This window comes from Bos indicus, chromosome 13 (assembly GCF_029378745.1).
Source record: "Bos indicus isolate NIAB-ARS_2022 breed Sahiwal x Tharparkar chromosome 13, NIAB-ARS_B.indTharparkar_mat_pri_1.0, whole genome shotgun sequence".
In the NCBI taxonomy this organism is placed as follows: domain Eukaryota; kingdom Metazoa; phylum Chordata; class Mammalia; order Artiodactyla; family Bovidae; genus Bos; species Bos indicus.
The window spans coordinates 41278007-41304132 of NC_091772.1; the positions used below are offsets into that span (position 1 = coordinate 41278007).

At 45.5% G+C, this 26126-nt stretch overlaps 1 long non-coding RNA gene across 1 annotated transcript; it reads left to right on the forward strand.

The window, feature by feature from the left end:
• The first annotated feature begins 4483 nt into the window (after positions 1-4483).
• On the forward strand, positions 4484-25192 carry LOC109567785 (uncharacterized). The gene is made up of 3 exons (XR_011570059.1): positions 4484-4732; positions 19636-19718; positions 22085-25192. It is a non-coding gene; the product is annotated as an uncharacterized lncRNA (long non-coding RNA).
• The last annotated feature ends 934 nt before the right edge of the window (positions 25193-26126 follow it).

Genomic DNA, 26126 nt, shown 5'->3' on the forward strand with positions numbered 1-26126 from the left:
ACATTCAGAAAACTCCCAGGCAAGGAGACAGGCAAACTCAAAATAATGAGCCGTGAGAATCTCTGAAGCTTACCTTAGAAATAACTTTTCTCCAGAATGTAGTAAATGGTGTATGGAACAATGGGAAGAATGTGGACTCCAGCTGTGAGAAGGGAAGAGAAGTCCAGAGATGACAACTGGGTTGTGATCCAGGGAGACGTTCCAGGTTGGATGTGAAGGACAGAAGCTCTGATGGGGGGAGCATCTTGGTTAAAAAATTATTTGAGAACAAAATGCCATGGATTGGGCCCTCTGACTGAGATGAGAAGGTAGAGCAACTTGAAAATATGAGGGAGACACATTATTCTCTATTCAACAAGAAAAAAGAAAAGCAATGAAATACTTCAGGGAAAATAAACAAAAGTGAAATAAAAAAGTCATACTCCAGATAGAAAGCAAAGAAAAAACTGCCATGATTAAACAACAAATGGAATGAAGAAAAAGAAAAACCATTTGGATTTGATTTTAGGATAAATTTTACTTAATGTATATATATATAGAAGGTCATACATATATATAATACATTATATAATATAATGTGTTATTCTTATATTTATGTTTTATAATATTTTAGTATATATAATGTATGTAAAAAGCATTATGCATATGTAAATAATATATATATTTTGTTTCTTATCCTTAAATTTATGTATTATATTATTTTGTATATTTACTTATACTATATTTTTAAAACAAATAGTTTAAAAAATCATCAGAGACTTTTAAAAGTCATCAATAAATGTATTTTAGAGGCTGCCACATATGAAGCACCCATTTGTGTGTGATGGTGAATAATTTAGGAGACCTTCTCCCACAGAGCCCACACTGGTGGATGTTGACAAATCCTTAGCCAACTACACCGTGGTGGGGGGTGGGGGGCGCGAGTACGAGGGGCAACGCTTACACTAGGTCTTGGGGAAGATGACAAGATGAGTGACAAGTGAGCACTGGGAACTCGGAGGGAGAGAAGGATTCTAGCCTAGCAAGCGATGGCGTGTGCCGACGTCCGAAGGCAAGAAAAAGATGGCTGAAGGGAACAGTGGATAGATCAGGGTGATTATGTTTAACGTATGAGTGGTGAGGTCAAGGGCCAGCAGGGGCTCTGGACATGTTTAGGGCATTTAATGGTGCTAGACTGTCATTCAGAAAAGTTCTGCCAATTTATTTACACTCCCATCTGCTGGGTGAGTGCCCTCCCCCACTCCTTCTTTCCTTTTCTTTTTTCTCCCTCCATTTTCCACATTGAAATTTGGAATGCATTTTACAACTCGGGTTGGCCAGGCAATAGTAATGATCTAACTGTTACTCCCTGCACAAATTTCTCAAAATCTGTAGAATGAATTTTATGAGCCTGGAGGAAAATATTGAAGACAATAGCAGAACATCCTTTTAAGATGTGCTATAGCCTCAAAGTTCTCAGTGGCCTAGAGGATGACCCTGTGTGGTGGCAAAACAAACACACAGCAACCCCGCAGGAACATCAGTGTCTCTGAGCTGAAATGAGACTGTGCCATTTGCAGAGATGTGGGTGGACCTAGACCCTGTCACACAGAGTGACGCAAGACAGAAAGAAAAACATATCATATATTAATGTACATATGGAGAATCTAGAAAAATAGGATAGATGAACCTATTTGCAAACCAGAAATAGAGACACAGATGTGGAAAACAAATGTATAGACACCAAGGGAGGAAACAGAGGTGGGACGAAATGGGAGATTGGGAGACCGGGATTGACAAATATACACTGTGCTGTACTAAGTCACTTCAGTCGTGTCCAACTCTTTGTGACCCCATGGACTGTAGCCCGCCAGGCTCTGCTGTCCATGGGGATTCTCCAGGCAAGAACACTGGAGTGGGTTGACACGCCCTCCTCCAGGGCATCTTCCCAACTCAGGGATCAAACTCACACCTCTTGTGTCTCCTGCATTGGCAGATGGGTTCTTTAGCGGTAGTGCAACTTGGGAAGTCCCCACATATCCCCTGGAAGTGGACACATCAGTTGCTCAGTTGTGTTCAACTCTTTGTGACCCCATGGACAGTAGCCTGCCAGGCTCCTCTGTCTATGGAGTTTTTCAGGCAAGAATACTGGAGTGGGTTGCCATTTCCTCCTCCAGGGGATCTTCCCAACTCAGAGATGGAACCTGGGTCTCCTGCATTGCAGGCAGATGCTTTATGTTCTGAGCCACCAGGTAAGCCCCTATGTATACACTACTATGTATAAAAAATGCATAAAATAGATAACTAGTGAGAACCTTCTATAAAGCACAGAGAACTCCACTCAATGCTCTGTGGTGACCTAAATGGGAAGGAAATCCAAAAAAAGAGGGGATATATGTATATGTGTGGCTGATTCACTTTGCTGTACAGCAGAAAACAACACAACATTGTAAATCAACTATATTCCAAGAAAAATTTTAAAGGAAAGAAAGAAAAGTGACCCAAAAGAGGCAAAATCAGAATATGAACAGATTTTAGGAAAAAATGTGAATCCATTTGTGTACTTATACTGTCCCTTTTCATCCATTAAAGGGTGATATACGATAAAAATCTACATTCATGTCTTAAAAAGCTCATTAATTATAAAATTAAATTCTGAAAGATAAGAAATAATTGTGTCAAATTTAATTGGTAACGTGTTTTATTTGATGACTTGTAAGATTTTAAAGCTTTTAATAATTGATGACATTTTATAGTCAATAAAATAAGACACATATACATTCTTGTTTGGAAAAAGTGGAATTACATTTCTTATAACATGCTTTTTTTCTTTTTATGCTGAACAAATACTTTTTGAATCGAGTCAAATGAACAGCAGGTGTTAAAACAACAGCAAAATGTTTCTGGCTAAATTCATTCACCAGAAGGTGCAGCCCTCCAGGATACTACACACTCTTATTCTTCATTTCTCTGCTGAGAGTTACTGCAAACCTGTCTCCTATGGTGCCAGTCAGCAAGTCAGGGGCAAACCAACAGAAGGGTTGCAGGGCCCAGCTGCATTATCTGTTAGCCCCTAATAGGGTGTCCTGGGGAACGAATATTCTCCCTGGCTGAGTGCTTTCGATCTGTGAAATGATGCTAGGTCTGCTTTCCCTTTGCCCACATCCCAGACTTAAGCCCCCGCTACCAGCCACTCCACTGGCTTTATAGTGGTCAGAGATGCTCCATTGGGAAGGGGTTGTGGACATGAGGTTTGCACCGGGTGGGTTGGGGAGACACTGAACTCGCTGGAAGAATTCCCACAGGTGGGGGCTACTATCAGAGAATTCATTCTAATCCCTAAAGTATCTTCATTGCCCAAGGCACCTTAGGAAAATAAACAATCCTGAGGTTGCTAGTCTTGGAATGTAATTTCCTTTCTGATATTTGTTTTTGAAAGGCAAGTGGTGTCAAGAAAGCAGAGTGAGTGTGAACACTCCCCAGCTTCAATTCCATTCACCCTTTCCGTTTTCATGCCCTTGATGATGTAGAGCTCAAGACATAATTTGCAGGGGCCTCAGTTTCCCCCTTTGGACCTGGGGAAAACAATACATCATTTGCCAACTAAGCTTGAGGATCAAATGAGATCCTCCACGTAAGGCTTGTTTTCCAAGTAGAGAGGGAGGAAGCGTGGTGGTTGAGAAGCACACAGCATTATGCGTGTTTAGACTGAAAAGACCTGAACAGATCATCTAGCCCAAACCCCTTATTCTGCAAACAAAGGAAGCAAAATTTTGACGCAGACTCTCCTGAGGATGGAGAAAGAATTTGATGGTAAAGCTGGGTTGAGCATAGTCCTCTGCCTTTTGATCCAAAGCTTCCTCAGTATACTTTGCAGATATTCCCTCCAAGTCCTGGAGTAACCACAAATGACCTTTGGCTACCTGAAATGTTTGTTTAATATCACAGCCTGAGGTGGCGCTAGTGGTAAAGAACCCACCCACCAATGCGAGAGACATAAGAGACATGGGCTCCATCTCTGGATCGGGAAGATCCCCTGGAGGAGGGAATGGCAACCCACTCCAGTGTTCTTGCTTGGAGAATCCCCACGGACACAGGAGCCTGGACGGCTACAGTCCATGGGGTCGAAAAGGGTCAGACATGGCTGAAGCAACTTAGCACAGCAAAGCACAGCCTGAAGGAGTGAGGCTCAATGCCCATTTTAGCCAAACACAATTAAAAGAGAAAACTACAGCTTTCTTCTTTTAAATTAAAAATTTAAAGATAAGGCCAAGGTAAAGATGGGGATTCAGATTTAAAAGAGCCAAAGAAAGAATACCAAGGAAGTAGAAGACAAACATTTTGTCTTTCACAGGGAAAGAATTCTCCATTCTATTTTACAGCCAACCATAACTTGCAAGATGAATGATCCTTTCGGTTAATGTCATGCTTTTCAAGTTACATAAAAACCTGGTCTTGCATGAGAGGCTCTGGTGAAGCAGTTATTGTCAGCAGCTGGGCCTGATTCTGCAGGACATTGTGTCCTCAGCTTTCCTGGCTTCCTCCGAAACCGAGGCTGGTACACAGAGCACCCGGACTTGATAAGCAGTCTGGCTCTGAATTCAAACTCCCAGCACCCCGGATGCAATGGCTCTCCTCCCTGAATTTCACCCTGGACCACCCCCTGCACATGATTCTGAGGTCAGACACGGCGGAGAGGACAGCATTCCCAAGGGTTCAGCCTTGTCTCTCAAACCCCCAAACTTCTGCATGTGTAAGTAATGCATCTCCTTCCCTCCTTATTTTCTAAGTGGATTTTTATGACTTACATATCAACTTCTGGCTCTCAGGTGATAACACCAGGACAAACACAGATGTCTTAGGCTAGTTAGCTCTTTTCCTGATATGGTGAAATAAATGAGGAGGAAAAATAAGCAATGCCTTCCTGAGACAGAGATGGAGGAAGGGTTGAGAAGCAGTGATGCGCCATCCCAGTTGTGTCCTGGAGTCACAGATATCTATAGTCGTGTTAGCACTCATAGAAACATATTCTCCAAAATGGCTTATTCTTCTATATGTTAATTTCAAAAGGAAAGCTATTGTCTTCCTCATGTGCACTGAGAGACTAAGAAACAGATTTGATTTGGCAAACTTGGAAGGCTTCCTGGAGGAAGTGACATTGAACAAGACCCTAAGGCTTGGCTCCTGACTTGGATGCCAACAGGGCCTGCGGTTCTTGGCCCTGGCTACACACTCCTTGGGACCTTTGAAACCAGATTGCTGCCTGGGCTGCCCTCAAGACACATTATATCTGAGACACTGAGGAGTACCTGGGCATCTCTATTTTTAACCTTCCCAGGTGCTCTGAGGTTTAACTGAGTTGGAGAAGGCTTGAGCTGGAGCAGAGGTGGGTACAGGGACCTGGGGCTGGCATGGCCAGTGTTCTCTGGGGTACGGTGAGCAGGGGAGTGGGCAGGTGGGCAGGGGCAGTGCACTGAGCACAGGCAGAGTGGGCAGGAGGCATCCACAGTATCCAGTCCCGAGATGAGGGGAGGACTGAGAGAAGTCAACCATGTGGGGAAGCCAGTTCAAGGGTGATGTCACCCTGGGGCCAGCATGGACCCGGAGGAGTTGAAGGATGGGTCAGTCAGGACCCTGCTAGACCCTCAGAAGGAGTCGCAGGAGCAATTTGTGGTCTGTGGGCTAATTGATTTAACGTTATGCCATTCAGGATAAAACCGAGGGCCATCGGCAGGAAACTCACCTGAGTAGCAATCAACAGCCCTGCTCTGCAGGCTGGCCCAGCCAGGGGGGGTACAGGGCTCGCCCGTACTGACCTCCAGCGTGGAAAGAAAAAGAACGTTCACATCCTGACTCTAAACTTCTCTCCTCGCCCCGTGAGTCAGTACATAAACTTTAATTCAGATGTTGGCAGGACTGTCAGCAGCTCGTATGTCACGAGGAGCCCGAGGAGGCTCCCTGTGCCCGCCAGCAGCTGCCTCTACCGCCTTCCCCCGAGGTTGGAACCTCCTTGATTTGTGGAAATTCAAAGACGAGGGCCTCCTCGACTGTGGGAAGCAAAACTTCAGCGCAGATCTCTGCCTCTGGTCCTATTCAGAGACCCAGCCGTCAGGCCCAGGCTTGTCATCCCCTTCCCCTCTGGGTGCATGGCCGGTCCCTGCTGACAGCCAAGCTGGGAGAAGCTGAGCTATTAGCCCTGAGCAGTGTGGACACAGGGGCTGACAACAGACAAAAGCATAGGCAGGAAACAGGTAACTTCCGTTCCTCCTGGGGCAGCAGCCTCTCCTAAACTAATTCTCCCTGTCAGCCTACCTGCAGGTTCCTACTTACAAGTGAAAGTGAAGTGAAAGTGGCTCACTCCTGTCCGACTCTTTGCGACCCCATGGACTATAGAGTCCATGGAATTCTCCAGGCCAGAATACTGAAGTGGGCAGCCTTTCCCTTCTCCAGGGGATCTTCCTACTTACAAGGGCTTGGATAAAAATGTGGAAATAGGTATTACCATATGTAAAATAGATAGCCAGTGGGAATTTACTGTGTGACTCAGGGAACTCAAAACGGTCTCAGTAACAACCTAGAAGGGTGGGATGGGGAGAGAGGTTGGAGGGAGGTTCAAGTGGGAGGGGACATGGGTAAACTGTGGCTGATTCATGTTGATGTTTGGTGGAAACCAGTGCAATCCTGTAAAGGGATTATCCTTCAATTAAAAATAAATAAAATAAAATTTAAATTAAAAACAAACAAACAAAAACCCCAGTGTTGGTAAATGCCTCACTGAAGGGCAGAGCCTGTGACCTGTGGGTGGAGTCTGTGACCTGTGGGTGGGGCCTGTGACCTGTGGGTGGGGCCTGTGATCTGTGGGCGGGGCCTGCAATCTGTGGGTGGGGCCTGTGATCTGTGGGCGAAGCTGACCTCCAGAGCCTGAGTCCCCTTCCCTTCTCCTCCCTCACCTCTTTTAGGTGCTACCTGGTGGGGACAGTTAAATGACACAGCCGACTGCTGTGACGTTAAGACAAAACTCAACACACCTGTTCATGAGTTAGACTCACCACTGCACACAACTTCATCTTTGTCAACTAAAACCTGGCCTGATCCGCAGTGGGTGACCAGGATGGGATGCCTGAATTGCAGCTGGAAACACACACTCTGTGTCCCCTCTGGAGAAATCGCCCAACCCAAGCACCCTAAAAAGGATCTAAATATAAGATGGTCTTGTTATTGTAAAATGAAGCTGAAGAAAACCAGAAGCATGTTTAAGGTTTTGAAAAGTCTCATTATGTTCAAAATAGCCTGTGTTTGGTCCTATAGAGTTTATGAGCCTGAAAATAAAGTTACAGGGCATAATATAGAAGAGATCTAATCAATATCATATTCCAGGAAGCTTGGAAATTGAAGGGAAATCTCATGTGTGCTGCTCAGGACTGCCAAAGCCAGGACAGGGCACATGCAGAGGAAGTCAGAGCTTGTACTCAGCCCAGGTTACCTCATCCAAGTGGAACACTTCTTCCAGGAGCCTGACTTCCCAGACGTGGACAACTCCTGCCCTACTCCTTCTCATTTGTGTCCTTATTTTTTAATGGCAGGTGGGCTTCCCTGGTGGCTCAGACAGAAAAGCATCTGCCTGCAATGAGGGAAACCCAGGTTCGATCCCTGGGTCAGGAAGATCCCCTGGAAAAGGGAATGGCAACCCACTCCAGGACTCTTTTTCTACAGTCCACAGGGTCGCAAAGAGTTGAATAGGACTGAGTGACTTCACTTCAGACTCCATGAGAAATGGCTAGTTCTTTTATCATTTGGAATGGGTTAATGCATCTCTATCCTGTTTAAACATGAGTAGTTAATTAATATGGGGCTTCCCCCAGTGGCTCAGCAGTAAAGAATCAGCAATGCAGGAGATGCAGGAACCAAGGGTTCAGTTCCTAGGATGGGAAGATCCTCTGGAGGAGGGCATAGCAGCCCACCCCAGGATTCTTGCCTGGAGAATCCCATGGACAGAGGAGCCTGGTGGGCTACAGTCCATAGGGTTTCAAAGAGTCGGACACGACTGAAGCAACTGAGCACAGCACAGCATAGCACAGTAAATTATTAAGAGAGATTATTTTCTGAAGACAAAGGGAGGAGAAATGTCTCCTTTCCCTTCATCATAAATGATAACTTGAACCTCTGTAGATCTGTCCACGTCCAAGCCCACCTCCATCCCAACTTTTAAAACTTGGGGCTTTGGTGAAAGCCTAGAAGCAAGGTCCAATGATCACAGTTCCTAGAAATATGACCTTGGACGAGTCACTCCTTAAACCTCACTTTTCTCAACTGATAGTGGAGACAGGTCTCCAATCACATATTATTCCCTTGGAGACCCCTGACCCAGCAACCTGATCAATGATGACCTTAGGCCTCTATTTAAAAAATTTTTTCTTAATCTGTTTTCTTTTTAGTCACTTACAGTGTACTGTATTTCTGTGTGTTGATTTGTTAAAAACAGAAGATAAACCCTGGGGATGCCACATTCCCATCTCTGGAATAAGGCCTAAATTTGACAAGAGCCAGTTTAATGGTTGAATTATTATTAGTCAACTGCTGGCCATATTTAGAGGAAAGAAAGAGGCTGGGATAAATTTAGGGATGGCAGTGTGTCTGGCTGGAAATTTTCTTGGGCTCCAAAATCACTGAGGATGGTGACTGCAGCCATGAAATTAAAAGACACTTGCTCCTTAGAAGAAAAGCTCTGACAAACCTAGACAGCATATTAAAAAGCAGAGGCATCATATTGCTGGCAAACGTCCATATAGTCAAAGCTATGGTTTTTCCAATATGGTTTTCAACTCTTAGGATGTGAGAGTTGAACTGCAAAGAAGGCTGAGCACCAAAGAACAGATGCTTTCAAATTGTGGTGCTGGAGAAGACTCTTGAGAGTTCCCTAGATTGCAAGGAGATCACAACAGTCAGTCCCAAGGGAAATCAACCCTGAATATTCATTGGAAGGACTGATACTGAAGGTGAAGCTCCCATACTTTGGCCACCTGATGCGAAGAGCCTGACTCATTGGAAAAGACCCTGATGCTGGGGAAGACTGAAGACAAGAGAAGGGGATGACAGAGGATGAGATGGTTGGAGGGCATCACCAACTCGATAGACATGAGTTTGAGCAAACTCTGGGAGATAGTGAAGGACAAGGAACCCTGGTGTGCCACAGTTCATGAGGTTGCAAAGAGACAGACAGGACTTAGTGACCAAACAACAGCAATGGTCAGAAGAGGAATAAAAGCTTGCAATGGACAAGTTTAAGTTTGGCTAGAGAGTTGGGAGGTAAGTCAGCAGAGCCAAGGGAATGGGGGGAAACTGAGGCAGGACCAAGGTCACAGTCAGTTAGGAGATGGCTGAGTTGAGTCCTACTCCATCCTTCAGGTGTCTGTCTGAAATTACAGAGAATCTACATACTGGTCTCTGCCTCTGGTTCTGGCACACAGTTCCTAAAACCCTTTTATAATTTCCCAAGTGATAAGGGCTTCTGGGAGCATGTTTTGTTTTATATTTGGCCTTTGACCTTGGTTTTTGACTCAGAGCTCCTAAATCCCTCAGAATTTCCTGTGTAATAGGAGCATCTTTTGTTTTAATGAGGAATCTCTTCATGGGCTCCTGGAGAGCTTTAGCATGGGGGCTGATTGCCAAGAAGACCAAGTCATGATTTGAAGCTTACTGCTCCACCTGTCGTCCCCTGGTGGTGGACATGTCCTACGTGAACATGTAAAGAAAACATGAGTGCCTTTCCCAGACCCTATGCAACATCAGGGTGTACTGGCCAAGTGCCCTTGAGGTATAACATCAAGGGCTGTGGGGAACCTAGAATGGTCGACTAAAAATCATTCACAATCTGAAAGTTGAGAGTTGTATTTTATTTGGTGGGAATGTTTGGGACTTCAATCCAGCAGACATCATCTCAAGTAACTCTGAGAGAACTGCCCCAAAGAGGTGAGAGGGGAACCAGAATATATAAGAGTTTTGCAACAAATGGGCAAGTAGTCTGAGATCACTGCTAATCAAAGAAAACCAGACATCTCAAGTTAAGGAATTTACACTTTTCTATGTATGGGAAGATGCAAGAGTCTGGACTTCCTGAAATAGTTCCTTTGATATGCACCTCACCTATCTGGGGCCCTATATTCTGTGTTTTCACATCCTTCGGGCTCAACGTGGGAAGTGGCTGCTATCTGATGGCTGCTAGATGGCAGGTATTCTTTTCCTTCCTGAGTTCCCTCAGGGCTCACAAGCTGGTGGCTCTAATTGCTGATGAACGTGATTGCCTTTATTTACTGATATGGCAGGAAACATTCCATTTATCAGGCTGTGGTGGTGGCTCAGACGGTAAAGAATCTGTCTTCAATGAAGGAGACCTGAGTTCAGTCCCTGGGTGAGGAAGATCCCCTAGAGAAGGGAATGGCAACCCACTCCAGTATTCTTGCCTGGAGAATTCCATGGACAGAGGAGCCCAGCAGGCTCATGAGGTTGCAAAGACTCAGAGACGACTGAGCGACTAACATATTCCATTTATCGGTGTGAACAATTCACTGGTTATCATCTAGGTGGAGAGTGGAGTGACCACAGTCCCAGCACCTACATCTTCTTGCTTGAAGCATCTTCCTGAAGGTGTCCCCTGATTTGCTCCTTCACAGGCACCTGCAACCTGGGAATCAGGGGAGTCAACGCTCCCAGGAGCAGCAGGGTCAACCCTCGAGGCCAACGGGCTTCACTGGTCAGAGCCCCAGGCTCCCTCTTCTCCAGCAGGGGATTCCCAGCTGGGCTCTGTGCTTCCTCAGAGGGTCCTGTATGCGACTGAGCTCCAGGCACCCAGGTGGTAATGCCCACTGCCACCTTGTCAGGTTTTCTCCCTGTCCTGCTTCATCTCCTCACTCCCTCCCCCACCTACTGGCATCCCCTCCACGTGGACCACCTGCCTCCATATCCCTTTAGGATCCTGCTTTTAGGGAGACTTAAATGAAGAGTGTACACAGTAGTTGATGACCTAGAATACTTGCTGTTAAGCCACGAGCATAGAATTATTGTTGCACCAAAGAAGAACTGAACAGATCTGAGGAAAATATGATTCCTCTGAGCGATGCTCATCCCCAGAGGGAAGTTCTTTCAGGGAACCACAGCGAAGGGTGGGTAGGGTTTTCACTGTGAATGCGGGAGAGGAAGACAAGAAGGTGAGAATATGTCAGGAAGGAGAAAAGATGAGGGAAAGAGGGCTTAGAAAACAGAAACTTGACACTGTGATGAGGAGGAAGTGTCAGTCGCTCAGTTGTGTCTGACTCTTGTGGCCCCACGGACTGTGGCCCACCAGGCTCCTCTGTCCATGGGATTTCCCGGGCAAGAATACTGGAGTGGCTTGCCATTTCCTTCTCCAGGGGATCTTCCCGACTCAGGGATCGAACCTGCGTGTCCTGCATTGGCAGGTGGTTTCTTACCACTGAGCCACCAGGAAAATTTTGATGTCTAAACTGAACCAAAACAATCAAAAATCATCTTGTGATTTCCAGCCACGAAACCAAGTGTATCTGTATAACTGAGTGCAGATGAGGGAATCAGTTCATTCAGTCATCTTTTGTTGAACTTAGAGGGTGACAGACACAGCGCTGGGGTAAGGGGATCTCGGTGGGCCTGCTGAGTTTCTATCCCGCTCAGTTTATGGACTGAGCCCCTGCTGGCACTGTATTAACTGCCTCATGTTAAAAAGAAACAGAACTCTGGATTTATAGAATGTTTGAAGTGGAAGAGAATTCAGAAGTAGGAGCTTTTAGCCTCCATAGTCCACTAAAAAGGAAAAGAGAGTCAGAGCGTGAAATGGCAAAGCTGGATTTGAACGCAGGTCTCCGCTGGGCCCTGGACCCATGTTTTCCCCCAACAGCCCACGTCTCCTTTTGGGAGACGGATGGCAGATGCATCTCAGAGAGTTCAGGTCTTGTGTGCTGACTGCTGGTTTATAGAGTTCTTTTATAGAGCCATGTTTTATTACACTAATTTTTAATTTGATTCAAAAGCCCCAGTATGAAATATGAGAGTCATAAACTATCTTGAGGGGGAAATATTAGGAGGAAAATTGTGGCAATGGTAAAATTCTTTCTTGTGCTGTAGAATCCCAAACAGAGAAGGCAATGGCACCCCACTCCAGTACTCTTGCCTGGAAAATCCCATGGACGGAGGAGCCTGGTAGGCTGCAGTCCATGCTAAGGGTCGGACACAACTGAGCGACTTCACTTTCACTTTTCACTTTCATGCATTGGAGAAGGAAATGACGACCCACTCCAGTGTTCTTGCCTGGAGAATCCCAGGGATGGGGTAGCCTGATGGGCTGCCGTCTATGGGGTCGCACAGAGTCGGACACGACTGAAGTTACTTAGCAGCAGCAGCAGAATCCCAAAGGGAAAGGAAGTGGGAGGAGAGGGGGCTTTTTCTGCCTCATCACCTCCATTTTGGATGTTCTTTAAGAAGGAGAGAAACAAGCTTTTGGAGCATCTTGATGGTGGCTCTCTACCATGAACGTGTACCAAAATCTCTCATGGATTCCTATAGCCACACAATTATTATTTGATGAGTCAGAGTAGAGTCTTGGTAATAATTTTTGGAAACTTTTCCTTACAACAACATCACGAATCTTGCCAAGGGACCTATCACAAGATTGATCAGTGACCGATTTCCAGGAAATCGGAGGAAGGCATTGAACGTGGAATGAGGGGGCAGCCTGTAAAAGTCAGACCTTGGAAACTATGGGATTCCAATCCTGGGTATTTGATGGATAAATTGAAATAACAAGAAAAGAAGAGTATTGGGAAGAACGTGTATATGTGTTAGTCACTCAGTCGTGTCCAACTCTGCACCCCATAGACTGTAGCCCGCCAGGCTCCTCTGTCCATGGGATTCTCCAACAAGAATACTGGAGTGGGTTTCCATTCCCTTCTCCAGGGTGTCTTCCCCACCCAGGGATCAAACTCTGGTTTCCTGCATTGTCAAACAGATTCTTTACTGTCTGAGCCACCAGGGAAGCCCCATGTGGGAGAATGGATACATGTACATGTATGGTTGAGTCCCTTCGATGTTCACCTGAAACTACCACAACATTGTTAATCAGCTATACCGAAATACACAACAAAAAGTTAAAAAAAAAAAAGGGGGGGGTGGGAAAGGGACTTGTACATTAGAAGAGACTTGAACAGTGTTTCGGCAGCCACAGTCCACGGGGTCGCAGAGTCGGACATGACTGAGCGACTAACACACACACACACACAAACAGTGTTTCATGTTTGAGACAATGTGAGGAAGGAATTAGTATTGAAATAAAATGATGTGGATATTTGGAGGGAGATGTGAGCTGAGCCCAGGATGGGACATGAAGGACAGGGTCTTGCTCCTTCCCCTGAGTACCATTTACAAGGCCCCTCGTTGTCGTTATCACTGTTGTCATCTACTTTCATAAGGCTGATTTCACCTTGGAAGGAAAGCTGTGACCAACCTAGATAGCATATTAAAAAGCAGAGACATTACTTTACCAACAAAGGTCTGTCTAATCAAAGCTATGGTTTTTCCAGTAGTCATGTATGGATGTGAGAGTTGGACTATAAAGGAAGTTGAGTGCTGAAGAATTGATGCTTTTGAACTGTGGTGTTGGAGAAGACTCTTGAGAGTCCCTTGGACTGTAAGGAGATCCAACCAGTCCAACTTACAGGAAATTAGTCCTAAATATTCATTGGAAGTACTGATGCTGAAGCGGAAACTCCAATACTTTGGCCACCTGATGCAAATAACTGACTCAGGTCTGGAAAAGACCCTGATGCTGGGAAAGACTGAAGGCAGGAGGAGAAGGGGACAACAGAGGATGAGATGGTTGGATGGCATCACTGATATGATGGACATGAGTTTGAGCAAGCTCCAGGAGTTGGTGATGAACAGGGAAGCCTGGTGTCCTGCAGTCCATGGGGTCACAAAGAGTCAGGCACAATTGAGCCAACTAAACTGAACTGAACTGAATGCAGGGGAATCTCAAGGTCGAGTAGCCTTGCTTCCATGTTTTCTACCAATGTGCATATGTTCCTGCTTTGCTGCAGCCTTTACCAGCTCTCCGTAACCTTCCACATTGAGGCAAACTCCCTCCTTGGTGTTTGTGGAGCTGCCTCACATCTGCTGACTCTCTGTTCTTGTCCAACCTCATGATCCAGCCCCATTTCTGAACCTTCTCCAGCCAGACCTCTTCTTTGAAATTGTGCTGGCTGCTCTGAGGTCCTTGCCTTCTTTCTCTGCCAGCTTTGTGGACAACGACATTCAAATGTTTTGAGATCCCATGAGAGCAGGGATCACGACTCCTTTCTTTGCTGACATTCTCTGGCAACTGAAGGTTCCTTGATATGAAGAGAAAAACTTCCTTGGTAACCAGTGTAAGTCAGAGTCTGTCCTGCATTTTCCACCATTGTGCACTGGCATCTCTTAGCCCACCCTCATGTCCACCGAGAGGAGGGCTACAGCCTCCCAGTCCAGGACATGGAGCTGGGGACACCAGGTCCAGGCAGGCCAATTCTCTGGGGAAACAAGGAAAGCTGGATTTTTCTCCCAGAACCTTTCCTCCACCTAGCCTTAAGGACCCCAGAGAGACCCACATGGAGACGTCTTCTTTCCTTTCCCTGTTCAATAAATAACATTCTGAGTCTTCAAGAGAGGTGGTGTGGAGAGCTACATCTTTGCAGTGGAAGCCCATCCAGGCTGGATAAGCAGGAAGAAGTGGAGTGAAAACAAAGCAGGTAAGGATGATAACGAAGATGCGTACTCTGGCTGGAGAAAAGAGTGTGGCCATGACATGGGTGAGCAGAGCATGGGGCCCGTGCACATGTGTGGCTGAGGCAGGCTTTAGTGCAGCAGAGTCTTGTCCTTGTGGGGGGAGGACTTGACCAGGACGACAAGGAGTGGATGGTGACGGAGCTCCCCCTCAGGACCAGATACCACCCCAGGTTCCCATCATTCCATTCATCATTGTCCTTGGATACCAAGGGATGCTCAGAAAGGTTACATTCACTTTGCCCCCACATTTCCCAGACAAATGGAGATTGAAACTGATGTTCGTTTTTGGCTTCCAAAGTCTGTAATCCTACTGTGCCTCTCAAACTGTTCAGGTATATCTACTTCTTTCCTACTGTGTAGATCTCTTGGAAATTGTGGTAGGTCAACCCTAGAATAGCTAAGCATACATCCAGATCACATCAGATGCCGTCCACCTAACCTAGATGCTATTTAGCAAGTGTTCAATGAGTTTTGAAAATTTACAGGAAACAAACAGAACAGCGTGAAGTGAGAAAAATTGATTCATTTGATTGTCCTGTGACCCAGGAAAAAAAGATCACCTCTAAAACTGAAGGATGAAATAGCTCCATGTCCAGCCTGTGGACTGCAGTTCTCAGAAAGAGGGAGCAGAGAATCCCAGCCGCCCTGCTCCTCCCCATGGCACCCATCAGGTCTCCTGAAGCTACAAATGCCCACCAGAGAAGCAAGACAGTGATTTGGTTTTCAGTTCAGTTTAGTCACTCATTCATGTCCGACTCTTTGTGACCCCATGGACTTCACAAGGAGTGGATGGTGACGGAGCTCCCCCTCAGGACCAGACACCACCCCAGGTTCCTATCACCAAATCCCGGAGCTTGCTCAAACTCATGTCCACCGAGTCAGTAATGCCATCCAACCATCTCATCTTCTGTCAGTCCCTTCCCCTCCTGCCTTCAATCTTTCCCAGCATCAGGGTCTTTTCAAATGAGTCAGTTCTTCTCATCAGATGGCCAAAGTATTGGAGTTTTAGCTTCAGCATCAGTCCTTCCATGAATATTCAGGACTGATTTCCTTTAGCATGGACTGGTTGGGTTTTCTTGCAGTCCAAGGGACTCTCAAGAGTCTTCTCCAATACCACAGTTCAAAAGCATCAATTCTTCAGCACTCAGTTTTCTTTATGGTCCAACTTCTTAGATTTTGTCATTTCCTTTTTATACAAGTCACTTAAACATCTTGTGAGAAATTTGGAAAATACAGGTAAACCAAGAAAAACTTCCAATGGAGTCATCATAAAAATTTTCCGCTAATACCTCAGCACAAAGACTTTTGGGTCGGAAATCCTTCAGACGATTTTCCATGTGTTGGTATTCTGTGGATCTCTGCTTTTGCATGCCTGCTTTTCAGTCCAATTAACACACAGCTGCTTTAGTGTTTCTCAAAGATGGGCCCCCACCAGGTGTGCAGTGAATTACCTGAGGTGCATGTGCAAATGCGGATCTCTAGGCCTTTTGTTCTACTGAATCCAAATCTTGCAGGTTATGGAAGGAAGAATCTGTTCTTAACAAGACTTCTGGCACAGTTGTTGTCTGCACTTCACTTTGACAGCCATCACCTTTGTCACGCTTATACATACTACCCTAGAGTCTGGGTTACTTAGTGCCCTGCTGGTGGACACTTGGGCAAGCTCATTTTTCTTCATGATGCTACATGTATCAAAGCATGTGTGACATTAAATAGTGTTTTCTTTGGACAAATTGCTAGAAGTGGGATTGCTGGATGATGGGGTCATTGCTATACGTAGAAGCAGCTGGAGGTACTGAGATGAGAGTGCCAAGTAACAGCTGTGGAGCCAGCTCAACCAGTGCCCTACCTTGACCTGGACCCTGCCCTGCCCACCTGGGTGGTCCTGCAGCCTCCCCACCTGCCCTGCCCAGAGATGGTCCTAGCTGGCCACTCCCACAGTTCTCCAGGTGTCTGCAAATGAATCTCCATGGGGAGGGCTTGGGAAGACGCCACGTTGGGGAGGAGAGCTGCCCCCCCGCCCAGGAGTGCTGGGAGTGACAGCTCACACTCCACTTGGGGCTCAAGCAGGTTGATGTTACACACCCCTCTTCATCTCTTCCACTCAGCAACACTGAGAACTCCCTCCTGGGTGGCCAATTGCGCCAGGTGCTGGGACCACAGTCTGGGATGGGACTCAGTCCCAGCCTTGGGTTCCTTGCATTCCAGCTGGAGAGACAAAACTGAAGACGAAGGAGATAGGGTAGAAGCCAGGACCTCCTGGAGGCCACAAGAAAATCACCAGGAAGATGACATTTTCTCTGTTATTTCAAGGGAAAACTTCTTTAGCTATGAAAGGAACACACAGTTATCTAAGTCACAGAGAAGCACAGAACAATCTTAGAAACCCATCACTGCCTCACACTCCTGACATAGCTACTATTAGGTTCTGGACTCTGAAATTGCATATTAAAAATTATGTACGTATGAATGTACAGAGTGAAGTCATACTTCACAGGCTTTTTTCATTAAACTGGTTCTTCCACTCAGCAATATGACTTGGGCACCTTCTCATGTCCATACACTGATGACCTCTTTTTAGAATTGTTTTCCTGGCCGTAAGGTTGTGTATGTTACAGGTGGTGCCTATGGCCCACATCCTTGTTTCTGGTCAGTATTGTATTATGGGTTTTATGGTCAGGCTCTGCTCCTGACCTGTTGGATACCCCACCTCCTGGGGCATAGGTCCCCTGTTTATAGCCCATGCTTATCAGCATCTATTTGTGTCTTAATGAAAACCTAGCATCTTAATAGATTGTTGAGTTGCTGTACATATTATTTTAGAAGCAAACCTGGAATGTAAATAGCAGGAAAGCTCAAGTTACTGATACTAGTGCTGTTGGTGAAGACACGAAAGCCAGAGAAACGCTTTCCTGAAGAATGTTCTAGACTTTGAAGTCCGTCAGTGGGCACCACGTCTCAGGGAATTGGCTACTGCTGACCTCTAATGGAAACTCCAGGTATTACACCAAAAAGAACTTGGAAACCCAGAAACTTGTGTTATTTGTGGTTGATCCAACGGAAGTTGTGAAACCCTGGGGTCTCGGAAAAGGTGCCAATTTTCTCATGATTAGAGGAAACTTAACAGAGTGGATGGCCTAGATCCAGGGAGTCACGCCTCAAACTGCAGTGCGGACTTTTGGCTGGAGCCAATGCTGACCATTTTCTTAGATCTGTAATGTTTGTAGCCCCATGATACACAGCACTGGAAGTTCACGTGAGCGCACTCTCTAGTTGTATATCAGGCATCATGCTCCCCCTGTGTCGCTAATGCTCCCTCTGTTTTCTAGGTGTTCCTGGCTTCAGTCCATAACTGCCTGTGACCTCTCATTATTGCTGGACTCATTTTCATCCTGGTTGGGTAGGCCCCACCCCAGGAGAGCTTTAGCTCCTAGTCAACTGATAGCTCCTAGTCAACTGATACCTGAAGCTGGGCATCCTGGCTGCCCTTTTCCAGGCTCAAAAGCCCAAGAAACTCTCATCCTGATTGGGTGGAGGCCATCCACTTGCAAAAAAGCCAACAACAAGGAGCTCACGATGCTAAATGACTAAAGTCATTACCTTACTGGCTTCAGCCTAGCTGTAAAGTCCTTTGCTGACTACTTTTGTAGGAAAAGAGTGAGTCCAGAAAGCAACCAAATGTTTGTCTTTGGATTGTGTTTATCTTACACCAAGGATGATGTGGGCCATTTGTGGGGTCGGGACTCGGACACTTGTCTGGAGATGCTGGGCCAGAGGAGGTGGGCAAAGCTTGGAACTGCGGGGGTCCTCAGTGAAAGGGGGAGGGGGGCTGAGGTACCAAAGGAAGGTGGAGAAACAAGACGATGCTGTCCTGAAATGCAGCCAAGAGAAACTGTGTAGGTGGGAAAAGCAGGCCAACAATGGTACATTTTCATAAAATGTGATGACATTTTAGTGATGTGTGAATTCACTTATGTTTTCTGCTCCAAAACTTCAGAGTGAGACCACCTGAATTAGTATTCTGAGTTCCTGCATGGTTTTTTTTTTTTTTTTTTTATCATCAGCAGGGGGAACACTGGGTGGGTTTCACTTTTTCAGCCCTATGTGTCTCATTTGGCCTCCAGAGGATGACATTTAATAAGCTCCACTTTCTGTGGCTGAGATGCTGAGGCTGACACGATCTCTTTCTCCAACTTCAATGAGTTACCTTAACCCCACAGCATCTTTTCCTGCCCTTGGAAAAGGAGGGCCTGGCTGTGATGTAACAAAAAATTAAGGCCAATGTTTGAAAATACATAAGATAAATCCTTCATGGTCTAGGACTGCCATATTTTTAAATGACCTATATGTGTGCTGGCATATATATTCACTGTAGAAAATATAGGGAATACATAAAAAATAGGGAGGAATAATTGAGCCACTGGGTTCTACTACACAGCAAGAGTAACATCCAGTATTCTATTGTGTGTTCTTAGAACTCTTTAAAAATTTTATTTATATTTATTTCACCATCTCTGGTTCTTTATCTATATCTGTATCTACAGAGTTGGGAGTCAAGTCATTCACAGTGTTTTGCAAAATTGGTTTATTTTGGTTAAAAATGATAGAAATGCTTACTATGTATTCTTATGAAATGTGACTTGAAGGGATATATAATATTCCATCATGAGTCTACCACAATTGCCCTAGTGTTTAAGCTATTTGGGAGGCTTCCCTGGTGGCTCACATGGTAAATAATCTGCCTGCAGTGCAGCAGACCTGGGTTCGATCCCTGTGTTGGGAAGATCCCCTGGAGAAAGGAATGGCAACCCACTCCAATATTCTTGCCTGCAGAATCCCGTGGACAGAGGAGCCTGGTGAGCTACAGTCCATGGTGTTGCAAAGAGTTGGACATGACTCAGCGGCTAACGCTTAAGGTAGTTTTATTGCTTTATTACTGAAAATGAGGCTGTAATGGACATCTAGTAAGATTTTCTTTGTTTACTTGTACATTTTACAATTTATTAATAATTCTGATAACTGAATAAGCAAAGGCTAAAAGGGCATCCCTGGTCCTCAGTCAACAGATGAAGATGTTTGAGTTCAAAGGTGATGAATGACTTTCCTAAGGTACTTTGAATAAGACTACAAGTGCTTTACAAAAAAAAAAAAACATTTCAAAACTGATCAATAAGACAGGCCTTAGGAAAGTGGGCAAGGCCTCTGTGTCTGTCTGCTCCCAGACAATGTCTTGCATCCCTGCTGGTCCTGAAGCTGAGAGGGCCTGAGGTTGTGAGGAAAGCCTGGGTGAAAGGGAGGAGCCCGATAAGGTCAGGGGCCTTTCCACAACTCAGACATCCTCCCAGCATGAAAGGAGGGTGCTGTTAGTCTTTATTTGCCAGGTAAGGATTATGAAGACCCGTGGCAAAGACAGGGTTCCGGGAGCAGAGCAGAGATGGGACCTAGTGTGTAGCATGTTGGTGGAGCCTCCTTGGAGTCAGCACCTTTGAGGGGAAGGGGAGGAGTGAAGGATCGGGAGCAGGAGTGGAGAGTGATGGGGTGTAGAAAGGGGATGGGATGGAAGAGGGGGAGGAGAGGGGAGGAATAATACTAAAACCTAAACTTTTCCATCTCTGTGCTGAATACGGGGTTTCACTTTGAAATGACAAAATGTAAGAATCACAGGAGGGTTTTGTTTTTTGTTTGTTCTGGGACTTTCACAGCCACAGTGTGTATGATACATTTCTACTCCAAGTGGGGATGGTTAAATACTGAACTCCAAATCCCAGATCCTCAGCCACCATGGTTATAAGGAGAGCAGCCTGTTTATCAAATGAGACTCTCTCCTTTCTAGCCTCTCTGATTGGACCAGGCAGAAGCACATGACCCAAGCTGGGCCAATGAGCCTCTTCCCTATGAAAGTCACAAAATCTGGAGGAGAACACATCCTTGAACTGGCTCAGTCTTGACTGCTGGCCTGGGTAGTCCAGAAGTTGCTAGGAACTGCTTTGTTCATTGGGAAGTGGAAAATCAAAGGCTGAACTGCACCAGAAATAAGAGTGAGCAGCCCCAGAGAGGGAAGCTTGACTGAGAGACACACAGAGAATGTCCTGGGGTCTTGTGAAAGCTCTGAACTATGGTTTATTACAGTCCAGAGACCCAGGGCATCTGTGTTCACAGGTTCCAAGAGCCCCTGCCTCTTGATAACCCATCCCTTTTCCTTTTAATCCCCAAAGCCTCCGCTCCCATCCCCTGCCACTAAATCTTCTGCTGTTTTGTAACCCAAAGAGCTTTGACTACAAATCACAGTATTAAATATTTGTATTTTTGAAATCCAAAAGATAAAAAGAGAGTGTAAGGTTTAATGATTACTCACAGCTGGCCTGGGATTTGAGGAGCAGAAGCTGCAAAAGTAATAGTATCAGGAGAGGTTTCCCTAGAAGCATCTCAGCTGCAGTCTAGCCACCCTGACGTCCATTCTGTGTTATGGCCCAGGGCAGCGTTTTTCACGGAAAGATGAGGCCACCACACAAGTACTTTTGGAATGAACTATCTGAAATTGTCTTCAATTTCAACAATTCCTTTTCTCCATCTCATGGGAAGGGTAATTGTGCAACTCTTATCTCAGCCCACACAGCAATTCCAAGATAAGAGCATCTTTTCCCTTATTTTACAGATAAAGGAAAATAATGGAGAATTAATTTGCCTTGGATCACTCAGCTAGTTTAGGGCAAAGAAAAAAAGACTTGCACTCAGTTCTTCTGGTTTTTAAGCAGGGTGCTTTCGTCTGTGACACACAGTGCTTTTCTTGATGAGAATATCAGTCTCACTCCATTTAAAGATTATCCAAGTGTTTAATGAGTAATTTTATTATTTTGGTAGAGGATGTGTTGAGGAAAACTTATAATTGGTTTTCATTCATATTTTTATGGTGCATAAAAATTTCCACAAGACAAGAAGCAAGGTATTTTGGCTTAATGTTTTTTCCTTCCAAAGAATCCCTAACTTATAGCACCCCCCGAAGAAGTTCGCCTGTAGATATGATTTTTCAGTACATTTGGAATTAGGCACATCCAGATACAGGAAAAAGAACTGTTTATAACAACCAAAATAATGAGGTAACACTTCTTAACAGTAGCTATCACTTAATATTTTCACTGGGCTAAAGGTTAATGTGGATTATTTAATTCACTCCTTTAAGCAATTGTATAAGGCAACCAAGGTAGCTTTTCTGATGTTACTGTAGAGCATCTAAAAATGCAGGCTATTGCCACTTTTCAAGTTGGATATTGTGCTTTTGCAGACAAAGGAAACAGGAGAAGCACCACCAGGGAATCTGTCTTGCGCCTTCCCAGTGCTGATCACGGACGACGTCACAGTGTAAGGATGACACACTGCCCTTGGCCTGAAGCTGCGTGTTACCCTGCTCTCTCGAAGTGGAGAGGCAGGACCCAGGGCTGCTTCATTAGGTCCAGTGAGAGGTGAGGGCTGGGTTACCAAACCACAGACTTATTAAAGAGTGAACAGAGGGACTTCCCTGGTCATCCAGGGATTAAGACTTTGCTTCCAAAGTGGGGTACCTGGGGTCAATCTCTAGTAGGAGAGCAGAGATCCCATGTACTGCCGGGCAGCTAAAGCCGAGCACTGCAGCTACTGGGCCCACACACGCTCATGCTGCCAAGCAGTGAAGCTCCTGCACTACGTGACTGAGACCTGACCCAGCCAAGCATATGAATCTGTTTTTTAAAACAGGCACAAAAACATTATAAGCATGGGGCTCATCAGGAAATCCTTGATTTTTGGTCCAAGGGGTAAAGGCAGCCGAGAACTTCATTAAAAAATGGCCCTTGCAGCAGCCCCCCAAAAATCAAAAGCAAAAAATAGTGGTCTTTTTATTTTTTCCAGTACAAATGAAAATGTTCACTGGGGGGGATGTGACTTTCAAACTTTATTTTGGACGCTTTCAGTCCATCATAGCGTGGGCTTCTGACACGCCTGCCATACAGTGGCCACCTTATGTGTGCAAGTCAGAAACTAAGGCCACGCTGAGGCTGCAGGCCTTACCAGGGCCATCCGGCCTTCTCCCCAGGAAGGTAAACAACATCTCACTAATAAAATAACCAAACAAATAGCAAAGTATTTGGAAGCAATGTAGGCTAAAAAAAAAAAAAAGAGAGAGAGAGAGAGTCCTGATGTATAAGCAGAGACATTACTTTACCAACAAAGGTCCGTCTAGTCAAGGCTATGGTTTTTCCTGTGGTCATGTATGGATGTGAGAGTTGGACTGTGAAGAAGGCTGAGGGCTGAAGAATTGATGCTTTTGAATTGTGGTGTTGGAGAAGACTCTTGAGAGTCCCTTGGACTGCAAGGAGATCCAACCAATCCATTCTGAAGGAGATCAGCCCTGGGTGTTCTTTGGAAGGAATGATACTAAAGCTGAAACTCCAGTACTTTGGCCACCTCATGGGAAGAGTTGACTCATTGGAAAAGACTCTGATGCTGGGAGGGATTGGGGGAAGGAGGATAAGGGGACCACAGAGGATGAGATGGCTGGATGGCATCACTGACTCGATGGACATGAGTCTGAGTGAACTCTGGGAGTTGGTGATGGACAGGGAGGCCTGGAGTGCTGCAATTCATGGGGTCGCAAAGAGTCGGACACGACTGAGCAACTGATCTGATCTGATCTGATCTGATGTATATAAATACTATTATCGTGATTAACTTAACAGGAATTCTTAGCTAAAGAATGTATTTTTATTTCTTTTTTTTAATATTCTAATTTATTCCGTTATTTGGCTGTGCCTGGTCTTAGTTCTGGCATGCGGGATCGAGTTCCCTAATCAGGAGTGGAACCCGGGCCTCTCCGTTGGGAGCGTGGAGTCTTAGCCTCTGGACCACTAGGGAAGTCCCTGTACTTTGTATTTTTACGAACGTCTCAAACTGCTCTGTATGTGAGTGCTTCTGAAGGACGGTAGGCTGAGTTATTTTCATCAGGGAGCTCATTGACATGTGTACTGTTTATCAGTGTCCCCGTCTCCCTGTCAGTGGGCAGCCAGACTGAATAGTAAAACAGACTTCAGTGGTGGAAGGGACTTTTACCCCAGCTTGATAGTTAAATCCATGTGAGCATGAGTTTTTGCAGAGATGGTATATGATGCAATTCGACAAGTTTGTTGTAGGAGTCAGGATGCAGGGTGCCTGCCAGCCACCCAGCCTGCGTCAATGACAGTGTCCTCTGTGTTTTATTTAGTTTATATGAGATGCTTCCTCCTTGCTGCATCTTCATCTGAGCTTCCGGCAGAAGGGTGACATTTCTGCTGTCTTAGCCACATGGAAAAACAGGTAGCCTTTGTGCAAAGACTCTCTTTCATTCTCTCTGCCTCCTCTCCTACTACTGGTGACCACCCTGCTTGAACCAAGTTTGAGCTACTTTACTCCTGATGAATTTCCCAAACTCTGTCCACAACTGGCAGTTAAATGTCCTGCTGCCAGCTTACAAAGAATGCAAGTTGGATGGCCTCCCTCTCCACCCCCAAAGTTGCATGTTTATCCTTCTTCACCTTGATTCCCGGAAGAGTCAAATATCTGACACTCAGGTCAAGCCTGAAGGAAATGGTTGTCCCAGCTGAAAGTAGCCTGGATCTCAGTTTGCTTTTTAATGCTCTTACTCAAGATCAATGTCTAATATTTTCTTTGTGTGATGCAGTGCTTCTCAATAAAAACAAAAAGAGGTGCTTGACCTGAACTTTAAGAGGTCCAGGCAGCAGCGATGTTCAGTGGAGAGAATAGTATTCCATTACATGTGTCTGATGAAAGAAATGATTCTGACTTGAACATCCAAGCACAGCTGAGATGGTGGAGACTTATTCCCTCAGCAGAACAACGCGCCAGCAGGCACTTAACTCCAGACTCTCTCTTGCTTGTATTCCGTTCTCTCAGGAAGGATGCTTTAGATTATTTAATGGAGAAAGGTAGCACTTTGAACTCCAGGAAAATCAAAATGTTACAGCTTTGAGGTTTTTATTTTTTGGTCTCATGATACCTAGTGAATAAAACCAGCGATTTTTTTTTTTTTTTAAACTAACAAGCAAAGTTTTCTCATCTTTTAAAAAAGCAACTTCAAACATTTGGTATAGATGAAAGCTGGTCAAGCATGTAAGCAAATCATTTCGGTGTCTGATGGTTATATAATAAAAGGCATTTGATTCAAAACAGTGTGTCATATTGGTCAGCAAATCCCTGCTTCCACTAAATAACCAAAATACACAAATTGAAATAAAGTGAAATTCTTTTTCCAGAGTTAATGAAAGGTTCCTGTTTGTGAATTGTAGGCTTTGAAGTCCAAACCTTCCCAATAGCACCAGGAATTCACTGGTGATTTATGACTATTTGGACAAGTGGTGACCAGAGCGTTACTCTATGGAAAGCTGACATTCCCTACCTGTCAAGGAGGCCTTCCTACAAGCCGGGCTCTGACTCCTCTGCCCGCAGCTCCTGCTCGCCTTGGCCCCGGGTGGGGTCCGAATGGGCTGTGTGCTTTGGCGCGGCCTCCGCTCTCCTCTGGGCCCTCGGCTTTTCTCTCCACCTGCCCCCACTCCACACTCCACTCTCCTTCGCACCAGCCTGCTCACTTGCCCCAGGCCCAGACAAAGCCCACTTGCCTTCTGTGCCATCTCTCTGGTCCTTTCTTTGTGACACGTAGTTGATCCAGGACACTAACCTAAGGCCAGTTTGCCTGAGTGAGTAGGGGGTACTCGTTGGGTCCAAGAGGCTCTTTCAGATCATTCCAGAAGTTCCCCAGATGGACAGTGGCCATCTGGATAAACAATTAGTGGCCAAGTTTCCCACCCCATCTTTAAGCCCTATCCTGGGAGCTGGCCAGGTCCTGGGATGGTCCAGACCAACAGACCCTGTGGGAGACCCAAGGGCCTCACAGAGACAGGTGGGTTCTAGGAAAAGAGCACCCTGCATCCTCAGATGCTGGGGTGTGCGGTCCTTGCTGGGTGGCATCCAGGGCAGACACTCAGCTTGGAGGTGAGGCTGGGTTTTGACACTATCTGAGTTGGAGTGTCTGAATGGCTCCCCTAATCCCCCCATGCCCTATAGCAGTGCGGTCATAAACAAACAAACAACAACAACAACAAAACACACCAAGGATCCCAGTACATTCATCAAAACTAATGTGTGTTTCTGAGTTGTTTTCTTTTCTTATTTTGATAACTTACTTGGAAGCCACATGATTTTTACGACCATGAATATAGACTAGTATGAACAAGACATAAAATGACCCCCTTTACCTCAAAGTTGATCTTCCTATGTTTTTAGGCTCTGGTTTTCTCTGT